Raw genomic sequence first — 11536 nt, forward strand, 5'->3', positions numbered from 1 at the left:
CCCTCCCTCTGCTGTTAGCCCATTCCAGCTGCAGGCTGAGATGCTGTCCAATCAGACCAGCTGATGTCCTGGCCCCAGGCTCTGCCATCGCCTGCCACCTGCTCCTCTTGCCCTTGCCTTGGCCGTGGGTGAGGCCAGCTGGTTCACCAGCTGAGGCCCAGGCTGCAGTGCTTCTGGTCAGAGAGAGGCAGTCTGGGCTCTGCCACAAATCTGCAGCAGGACTCAGCCCCTCTGGTGGATTTTATGGGGTCCAGAGATCACCCAGCTTATTTTCCTGGCTTCTAACTTGGTCCTGAGGTCTATGGCTAGCGCCTTCCACTTCAGCCCCTCTCACCCAGGAAACAGTCTTAAATGTTATCCAATTTTTGTTGTTATTGTTGCTTATTTTATAAGAGAGAGGCAGAAAGGAAGTGTGGAAAAAGTCCACAGCACCGAAGCTTCCTTCAATGTTTTGGGAACCAGGCTTGAACCTATGCCATGCACATGGCAAAGCAACAAGCACACTATCCAAGTGAGCTATTTCACCAGCCTGAATGCTGGCTTTTTAATCCCCATTCTGCCCTGTCTCTCCCTGTCAGTGATTCCTTCTTCTTTTTTTTTTTTAATAATTTATTTCTTTATTGGGGAATTAATGCTTTACATTCAACAGTAAATACAATAGTTTGTACATGCATAACATTCCCCAGATTCCCATTTAACAATACAACCCCCACTGTGTCATTCATCATCTTTCATGGACCTGTATTCTCCCCACCCACCCACCCACCCCAGAGTCTTTTACTTTGGTGTAATACTCCAATTCCATTTCAGGTTCGACTTGTGTTTTCTTTTCTAATCTTGTTTTTCAACTTCGGCCTGAGAGTGAGATCATCCCTTATTCATCCTTCTGTTTCTGACTTATTTCACTCAACATGATTTTTTCAAGGTCCATCCAAGATCAGCTGAAAACGGTGAAGTCACCATTTTTTACAGCTGAGTAGTATTCCATTGTGTATATAGACCACAACTTGCTTAGCCACTCATCTGTTGTTGGACACCTGGGTTGCTTCCAGGTTTTGGCTATTACAAATTGTGCTGCCAAGAACATATGTATACACAGATCTTTTTGGATGGATGTGTTGGGTTCCTTAGGATATATCCCCAGGAGGGGAATTGCAGGGTCATAGGGTAGGTCCATTTCTAGCCTTCTGAGAGTTCTCCAGACTGTTCTCCACAGAGGTTGGACCAATTGACATTCCCACCAGCAGTGCAGGAGGGTTCCTTTGACCCCACACCCTCTCCAGCATTTGCTGCTGTTACCTTTTCTGATGTATGACATTCTCACAGGAGTGAAGTGATATCTTATTGTTGTCTTTATTTGCATTTCTCTGACAATCAGAGACTTGGAGCATTTTTTCATGTGTTTCTCGGCCTTTTGGATCTCTTCTGTGGTGAACAGTGATTCCTTCTTACCAAGGACAAACACAGGACAGACACATGCACACACGCACGCACATGCACAGACACATTCTTTGGCATCTTCCAACCACAAGACATCCAACTCCTTCCTTATTCCTCCCCAAGGAGCCCCGAACCCCAAGCCCCTTTTGTGGAGCTGCAAGTCAGTAGTCCTCCTGTTTTTTTGTTTGTTTTAATGTAGCATGGGGCAAAGAGTGGAGGACCTCAACTATGTGGGTATCACAAGGCAGTCTCCCCAGATTAATTTTTATAATTCTGTGAACTTGGGAGATGGGTGTGGAGAGCTGCTTCTTTTATTTATTTATTTATTTATTTATTTATTTATTTATTTTCCCTTTTGTTGCCCTTGTTGTTTTTTATTGTTGTTGTAGTTGCTGATGTTGTCGTTGTTGGATAGGACAGAGAGAAATGGAGAGAGGAGGGGAAGACAGAGAGGGGGAGAGAAAGATAGATACCTGCAGACCTGCTTCACTGCCTATGAAATGACTCTCCTGCAGGTGGGGAGCTGGGGGCTCGAACCAGGATCCTTAGTCAGTCCTTGCACTTTGTGCCACCTGTTCTTAACCCGCTGCTCTGCTGCCCAACTCCTGGAGAGTTGCTTCTTTAAAAAAAAATATATATATAGGTGGGAGAGACAGCATAATGGTTATGCAAAGAGACTATCTTGCCTGAGGCTCTAAAGTCTCAGGTTCAGTCCCTTGCACCACTATAAACTAGAGTTTAGCAATGCTCTGGGATAAATAAATAAATAAATGGCACACCCTCTTCCTCCTCCACCACTGCCGCCTCCTTCTTCTGCCGTTCCTGGTGCTGCTTGAGTGCTCATTTGGTGCTGACCTGATATCTCTTTCGTGAAGCGGCAAGTGAGGAGACTCCAGCGTTAGCCATGGCTGATGGATGAGAAGCCCAAAGAAGGAGTCAAGACTGAGAACAAGAATATTAATCTGAAGGTGGTGGGTCAGGATGGTTCAGTGGTGCAGTTTAAGATTAAGAGGCAGACACCACTAAGTAAACGAATGAAATGACAGGGATTGTCAGTGAGGCAGATCAGATTCCAATTTGACAGGCTGCCAATCAATGAGACAGATATACCTGCATAGCTGGATGTGGAGGATGAAGAAATAATTGATGTGTTCCAGCAGCACACAGGAGATGTCTACTAGAAAGGGAACCTGCTACTTTAGTTCAGAATTCTGTTCCTCCAGTCCAAAAAGACAGTTTAATTAGAAAACTGCGATTTGGAAGTCGGGCAGTAGCGCAGTGGGTTAAGTGCACATGGTGCAAAGCGCAAGGACCAGTGGCATAAGGATCCCAGTTTGAGCCCCTGGCTCTCCACCTGCAGGGGAGTCGCTTCACAAGGGGTGAAGCAAGTTTGCAGGTGTCTGTCTTTCTCTCTTCCTCTCTTCATTTCTCTCTGTCCTAATAACGATGACATCAATAACAACAACAATAATAACTACAACAATGAAAAACAACAAGGGCAACAAAAGGGAAAATAAATATTAAAAAAATTAAAAAAGAAAACTGCAATTTGGTTCCCCCACATCCTCACCACTACAGTATAGTTTTCTCTATTCTTTCATTTCCCCCTTTCCCATTCCTTTATTGTACATAAAGTAACTGGTGTCTGTACACAAGCATATGGCTTTTTTTTTTTTTCTGCTAGAGCACTGATAATTTACCATAAGCCCTGGCTTGTGGTGATGCAGGGGATTGAACCTGGGACTTGGGAGCCTCAGGCATAAGAGTCTCTTTGCATAACCATTAAGCTATCCACTCCTGCCTGCATTCTACAATTTCTAAAACTAAATGTTAAAATGTTTTGATTGATATCAAATGGAGACGGGATAGGGAGAAATGTTGGTTCTGTGAAAATACCCCCTTCCTCCCTTAGTGATGTGGTCATCCATCTACCTCTAATCTTTTTTTTTTTTAAAGATTTTATTTATTTATTTATTCATGGAAAAGATAGGAGAAGAAAGAGAAAGAACCAGACATCACTCTGGTACACGTACTGCTGGGGCTTGAACTCAGGACCTCAGACTTGAGAGTCCAATCTTTATCTACTTAGCCACCTCCCGGACCACTCTACCTCTAGTATTCTATTAAGTTATTTTGCTCTCAATGTCTAACAAAAGGAACAGCATAAAAATCCTTGCATATCTTTTTCGATTGGAAAAATTATTTACTTACTTATGAAGGAGAGTTTCAGAGAGAAAAAAATATGTATGTATGGTGTATTGCACCAAAGCAAAGACCCTGGGGTGGGTGGGGGTGAAGGGTTCAGGTCCTGGAATATGATGGCAGAAGACCTAGTGGGGGTTGTATTGTGTGGAAAACAGGGGAAAGTTATGCATGTACAATTATTGTATTTACTGTTGACTGTAAAACATTAATCCCCCAATAAAGAAATAAAAATATGTATATATATATATATATCTTTATAAAATGTTTCTTTTTTGAGTTTTTTGTTTGTTTTACTTTTTAAATTTTATTTATTTACTGAATAGTGACAGAGAGATATTGAGAGAGGAGGGGGAGATAGAGAGACACCTGCAGCCCTGCTTCACCACTCGTGAAGCTTTCCCCCTACAGGTGGGGACCAGGGGCTTGACCCTGGGTCCTTGCGCACTGTAATGTGTGCGCTCAACCAGGTGCGCCATTGCCTGGCCCCCCTTATATAAAATATTTCTATTTAAGACATTTTATTTATTTATTTATGAAGGAGAGCTACGGAAGTATATGGGGGGGGTAGGTAGGTAGGTAGAGAGAGAGAGAGGGGTAGGTAGAGAGAGAGAGAGGGAGAAAGAGAGGGTTCAGAGCACTGCTCAGCTCTGATGCTGGGGATTGAATTTGGGACCTCAGAGCTTCAGGCATCAAAGTCTTTTGCAGAACCACTATAATGTATCTCTAACCTGGGAAAAGCTGCTTCTAAAGTGCTGTTACACAGTGTGGGTTGTGATGGGAGGAGGGTTGGGGAGTCCAGAAGTAGGAAGAAATCTAAGATCCTGGGCTCTTTCTTAATCGTATGCTCTTCCTAGTGTCACCCACGCCCACAACTTCTAATCACTTCTGTCCACTGGAGACCAGGTGCCTTCTCTAAGTGAGAGGTATGTGCTTCTACCAGTGCCATAAAAGTCAACTTATCACAACAAGATCAGAAGAGAAAACACAAGTAGAATCTGAACTGGAATTGGCGTATTGCACCAAAGTAAAAGACTCTGGGGTGGGTCGGGGGGAGAATACAGGTCCAAGAAGGATGACAGAGGACCTAGTGGGGGTTGTATTGTTATATGGAAAACTGGGAAATGTTATGCATGTATAAACTATTGTATTTACTGTCAAATGTAAAACATTAATTCCCCAATAAAGAAATTGAAAAAAAACTTATTTAAAAAGAAAAAAAGAAAGAAAGAAAGAAAGAAAAGCACCTTAAAAAAATTCAACTTCTCTAGAACAGAATAACAATCTCCCCTCCATTGTTTTCTTATGCTTTTTTGTTTGTTTTAGGACTATTGCTGGGACTTGGTGTCTACATGACTCCACTTCTCCCAGTGGCTTTTTGTCCCTTCTTTCCTCTAGATAGTGAGAAACAGGGGGAGAGATAGAAAAGGAGGGGGAAGGGCTAGGGAGATAGTATAGTGGTTATGCAGAGAGACTTTCATTTTTAATGCATCAAAGTTCCCAGGTTCAATCCCCAGCACCACCATAAGCCAGAGTTAAATGATGTTCTGAAAAAAAGGAAAAGGGGGTCAGGTGGTAGTGCAGAGACTTAAGTGTACATGGCATGAAGCGCAAGGACCAGCATAAGGATCCTGGTTCGAGCCCCCAGCTCCCCACCTGCAGGGGAGTCACTTCACAAGCGGTGAAGCAGGTCTGCAGGTGTCTATCTTTCTCTCCCCCTCTCTGTCTTCCCCTCCTCTCTCCATTTCTCTCTGTCCTATCCAACAACGATGACATCAATAGCAGCAACAATAATAATCACAACAATGATAAAACAACAAAAGGGAAAATAAATATTTAATAAATAAAATATATTTTTAAAAAGAAGGGAGAGAGAGATAGAAGGAGAGACACTGTAACATTGCTCTGTCACTCTAGAAACTTTCTTCCTCCCTGAAGTTACTCCCATATGGTACCCGGGAGCTCAAACCAGGGTCTGTGCACATGGTAACATGAGACCCACCTGCCGTTCCTCTTATATATATATTTTTAAACTGCTGCTAGCAACCATCTTTACCTTTTGTACAATACTCAATAGGAAAAATTGAAAATACCCAATAAATTCTTGTTGGATAGCTTAATGTGAAGTATAGAAAGTGGTATTACCCTGCATAAATTTTGAAGTAGGTTACCTCCTTGAAAAGTTCCATGCTGGTGGCTGGGTGGTAGTGCAATGGGTTAAATGCACATGGTACAAAGTGCAAGGACTGGTGTAAGGATCCTGGTTTGAGCCCCCCCCCCCCCGGCTCCCCACCTGTATGGGGGTTGCTTCACAGGCAGTGAAGCAGGTTTGCAAGTGTTTATCTCTCCCCCTTTCTGTCTTCCCCCTCCTCTCTCGATTTCTCTCTGTCCTATCCAAAAGCAATGATAACAACAACAAGGGCAACAAAAATGGGGGGAAAATGGCCTCCAGGAGCAGCGGATTGATTCGATTCGCAATACAGGCACCAAGCCCCAGCGATAACCCTGGAGGCAAGAAAAAAAAAAAAAAGGAAAAGAAAAGAAAAGTTCTATGCCTCAAAATTTCTTAAATTTCCAAGAGACTACGTTGCTCTAACACCTCAGCCAAGTCCACAGCCACAAGCAGGAAGAGAGGAGGAAATTTCTGGTCCTGGGGACACATACATCATTATTACGTGTAATAACCATCTCCTGTACATTTCAACTTGACTTAGCTCAGTGCCAGAATGCTAAACATGCTCACAAAATGCTTGAAAGGATAAATAAGTAACTGAATAGGCAGAAAAATAAATGAATGAATGAATGAACAAATGAAATAACTCCAGGGTCCATATATTACTACTCTCATTTTATTAGACATGAAATTATAGACTGGGAAACTGCCCTACCAGGAAGCAACAGATTGGAGCACAAACCTTGTCATCCCCTTCCCTGGGCCAAAGATCCCTCCCCAGCATCAGGGAAGTTGTAACATGAACAACAGATCTGATCTGATTTTCCTTCCAACTAATAGTTCTTAAGTGCTTCCTGCATGCCAGACATTGAAGATGGGATAAATCATGATTGGACAAAACTAATGCCCCCTTGAGAGCTTATACTGCTAACCACAAGATTTGGAGTACAAGATACTTTTCTCCTAGGGTCCTGACCTGAACTAACTCATGGTTGTCTGAAGCAGCAATTCCCAGTGCTCTAATGTAATCATCTGTTTTGTTTGTTTGTTTTTTGCCACCAGGGTTATCACTGGGAATCTGCCTGAACAATAAATCCACTTCTCCCAGCAGCCATTTTTCCTTTTATTTTGTTATTTGTTAGGACAGAGAGAAATTGAGAGGGGAGGGCTAGATGAAGAGACCTGCTTCAGCATTCATGAAGCTTCCCTGGCCCCTGTTGGTGAGGACCAGGTTTGAACTAGGGTTCATTCCCATGGTAATGTGTACACTCAACCCGGTGAACCACTGTCTGGTCCCCTGGGAACTATATTTTAGCTCTCACTTTGGGTTGGTCTGTCACATAGCCTGTCTTGGGAACAGTCCAACAGGAAGTTCCCAGACAGAAGCCTGATGAAACTTAAGAGGAAAATCTGTGTTTATTCTTTTGTTGAGCATTTGTTATGTCCCAGTCACAAAATGCAACCCTAGAGCTAAGGTAGTAAATAAAACAGAATCCTTACTCTCATTCACTTTATTTCTTTTTTTTTTAGTTTAATAATTAATTTTCACTCGATAGGACAGAGAGAAATTGAGAAAGGATGGAGAGGTAGAGAGAGGGAGAGGCAGATGGATGTCTGCAGCACTGCTTCTCTGCTTATGAAGCTTCCCCTCTGCGGGTGGGGACAGCTGGGGTGGGGGGGTGGGAGCTTGATCCTGAGTCCTTGTGCATAGTAACATATGCACTTTACCAAGTGCACCAGCACCCAGCACCTCATTCACTCTACTAACTAGAGAAACGAGTGTGTAGTTGGTGAAAATGAGTGTCCTGAAGAAATCACAACGGAGTGATGCCATACAAAGTGAAGGGGAAGGGTTGTATTTTTCTGAGGAAGTGACATTTGAGCTGAGACTGATGACCAGAGGAGCTAGCTCTCTGGAGTTCTGAGTAGAAGAGTACCCCCACGGGAGGGGGAGGGGGTCATGTGGGGCCAGATGTGGCCTGTGTGGCTGGCTCGAGCAAGGGGAAAACAGCTGAAAATGTGATTAGGTGGAAAGAGAACATATCACTGGAGGCCCTTGAATCCAGCTGGAGGATGAGGTTTTTTTTTTTTTTTTTTTTTTTTGGAGGGTTTTAAGCTGAGTCATGTAATGTCTTCATTATATTGCTTTGGCTTCTGGATGAAGACAAATATCAAGGGGCTAGAGCACATGGGTCTCACTGGAACTCAAGCAAGAGTGGATGGCAGCTTGGGAGTGAGCAAAGTGGAACTGGACAAAGTAGACAAAGTAGAAAGGCAAGTGCACTGCCCACAGTGCATTTGCAAGCCTGAGGTCCCGAGTTTGACCCCTGGCATTGCAGGTTTCAGAGTGATGCTCTGGTGTGTTCTCAGTCTCCCTCTCTCTCTCTCTCTCTCTCTCTCTCTTTCTCCCCTCTGGTTAATAAGTAAATAAAATATTTAAAACTGCTGAAAGGCTGAATGTCACCTGTATGTAAAGGGTGGTGAGACAGGGAGGTGCAAGGTTGACTCCTTAACTTAGAAAGGAATAACCTGGGGGTGGTGGCCTGAAAGAAGGGAACAGGAAGGTATCTCTTGGGCTCAGTAATGACTCCCTCAAATTCATGGTCATTGACAGATTTTTTTTTTCATTATTGGGTTTTCATGGCTTCAAGACAGAGAGACATCACAGCTCTCCTATTGCACTACTACCTCCTGTTACAAAAAATATTTGCTTCTGGGGGTCGGGTGGTGGCACAGTGGGTTAAACGCATGTGGCGCAAAGCGCAAGGACCGGCGTAAGGATCCCGGTTCGAGCCCCCGGCTCCCCACCTGCAGGGGAGTCGCTTCACAGGCGGTGAAGAAGGTCTGCAGGTGTCTATCTTTCTCTCCCCTTCTGTCTTCCCCTCCTCTCTCCATTTCTCTCTGTCCTATCTAACAACAACAATAATAACTACAATGATAAAAAACAAGAGCAACAAAAGGGAAAATAAATAAATTTTAAAAGAAAAAGAGAAAATCTTCAATGATTTCCCAATTTACCAAGAGCTGGTGGAGGGATTTGGTGGGGAGAGTTGAGGAGAGGCTCTTCCTGGAACTCTGGCCTGCCCTGGGGGACAGGACTTAATGAAGAGGTGATGGCCTCCTCCTAATGGGCCTTTTAAGGCCTGTAGGCAGGGGAGGGGTGGGAGCTGGGTTTCCTAGCAAGGTCCAGAACCAGCTGGCTAACCCTGTTCTGACCTTGGTCCATTGTAAACATGCTCTAATGTTCGAAAGTCAGTCAGCAAACAGTATTGCCAAGTGAGAAGTTCCTTTAAGTTAGTTTATAAATTCCAGCTGAAATCCTAAAGGGAAAAAAAAAAAAAAGTTTTGGTAGAGAGTGAGAAACAGAGTAAGCTAGGGAGAGACAGAGAAAAGATAATACCTGCAACACTGCTTCACCTTTTATGAAGCTTCTCCACCTTCCCCCAAAAGTCCCCTGCCCACAGCTGGGAACTAAAGACTTGAACCAGGCCTTTGGTATGAGGATGTGTATGGCCCACCAGGCATGCCACTGCCACTGCCGACCTCTGCGAAGGAAGTTTTGATAGGGAAAGGATTGGCAATAAGTTTGATAAGTTCATTCTACACAACACTGGTAAATGGGAAAGAATAGTCCAATAAATAATGGTGTGTGTGTGTGTGTGTGTGTGTGTGTGTGTGTGAGAGAGAGAGAGAGAGAGAGAGAGGAGATATGGAACAATGCAAGGCCTAGGGTAGTTTTTAAAAGCTACTAATATTCATAGTGCAGGCTCTGAGCCCTAGCGATATCCCTGGAGGAAAAATAAACCAAACTATTAGTATAATAAAGATCCTGGAAGCTTCATATACTTTCTAAAGATCAAATACTTAAGCATTTGGAGTAAGACAATCATGGTGTTTCAAAATGGGCACAAAATAAATACAAATGGTTGAGATGATTAATGACTTACCATTTCCCCAAACCACATACTAGCATAAATTACAAATGGGATGAAGTATTAGATGTAATAAATGATGCTCAAAAGATAACAGAAGAAAATATTTAGATAGTGTTGAAGTGAAGGAGAACACTCTTTTTTTCTTTTTCTTTTCCTTTTTTTTTTTTCCCCCACCAGGGTTATTGCTGGAACTTGGTGCCTGTACAACTACAGTGTTCTAGACTATCATGTTTCTTTTTATTTTTTGATAGAGTGAGAGACTGACACAGAGAGAGACAGACAGAAGTAAAAAAAAGATACACCTGTAGCACTGCTCCACTGATCATGAAGCTTAGCCCCTGCAGGTAGGGATGGGGGGGTGCTTGAACCCAGGTCTCACGTATGGCAATGTATACGCCCTGGGAGTCGGGTGGTAGCGCAACGGGTTAAGCGCATGTGGTGTAAAGTTCAAGGACTGGCCTAAGGATCCCGGTTCAAGCCCCCAGCTCCCCACCTGCAGGGGAGTCACTTCACAGGTGGTGAAGCAGGTCTGCAGGTGTCTATCTTTCTCTCCCCCTCTCTGTCTTCCCCTCCTCTCTCAACTTCTCTCTGTCCTATCCAACAAAAATGACATCAGTTACAACAACAATAATAACTACAACAATAAAAAAACAATAAGGACAACAAAAGGGAATAAATATTTAAAAAATAAATATATTAAAAAAATATCTGTCAAAAGGTTAGTGGTGTTACAAATCAATAGGAAAGAGATATTTTAGTAGGAATAGGACATCTGAATTTATAGTAAGTACAGATGGGACCAGAGATATATCAGCAGTTGTGCATCAGATTTTCATGCCTGAGGTCTCAGAGGTCCCAGGTTCAATCCCTGGCACCTACCTCTATATGCCAGAGTTGAACAATGCTCTGGTCTCTCTACCTCTCTTATTCTTTCATTGAAATAAATAAATATTTTTAAAGTACAAATGACCAGTAAATAGTGATTATGCTTAGTGAAGTAAGTAATGGACAAGTACAGAATGATTTCACACATGTGTGCAATATAGAGAATTAAAACACATGAACTTGAAAAAAGAAACATATATATATATATATATGTGTGTGTATATATATATATATTTCTTTTTTTTCCAACCAGGCAAGGGTAGATAGCAGAATGATTACTCAAAGACACTCTCATGCCTGTGGATCAGAAGTCTTAGGTTCAATCCCCTGCACCACCATAAGCCAGAACTGAGCAATGCTCTGGTTAAAAAAAAAAAAAAAAAAAAAAGATATATTTAACCCATCTCTATGACCTTGGTAACCTCCTATGGTGGTTACCATTGGAGGGGGTAGGGTCACAGAACTTTAGTGGTGGGATTGGTGTGGAATTACACCCCTATGGAGGTTGGGCCTCGGTGCATTGGGTTAAGCACAAACTGTATGGAGTGTAAGGACCCACTCAAGGATCCTGGTTTGAGCCCCAGGCTCCCCACCTGTGTGGGGGTCACTTCACCAAAAAAAAAAAATTGCACTCCTATTATCTTATAATATTGTAAATCACTATGAAGTCACTAATAAAATATTTTTTAAATGGCCAGTAAACATGTGAAATCATTTGTAATGCTAAATGTAATAACAGAAGTGCAGCGAAGGTCATGAGATATTTCTGTGGTCTGAGCTGGCACAGATCTGTAAGATAGTTTTCTTTTTTAAAATGACAACCAGACAAGGGGGAGTTTGAATAAACAGGCACTTCCTGCTTCTTGGCGTATAAACTGGCACAAGCCGTTCTAGGTCAGAA

At 42.8% G+C, this 11536-nt stretch overlaps 1 pseudogene; it reads left to right on the forward strand.

Annotated features, from left to right (window-relative positions):
• Positions 1-2351: 2351 nt before the first annotated feature.
• LOC103115935 (small ubiquitin-related modifier 3-like) lies at positions 2352-2621 on the forward strand (annotated as a pseudogene).
• Positions 2622-11536: the final 8915 nt, after the last annotated feature.

Source organism: Erinaceus europaeus, chromosome 16 (genome assembly GCF_950295315.1).
Source record: "Erinaceus europaeus chromosome 16, mEriEur2.1, whole genome shotgun sequence".
NCBI lineage: Eukaryota > Metazoa > Chordata > Mammalia > Eulipotyphla > Erinaceidae > Erinaceus > Erinaceus europaeus.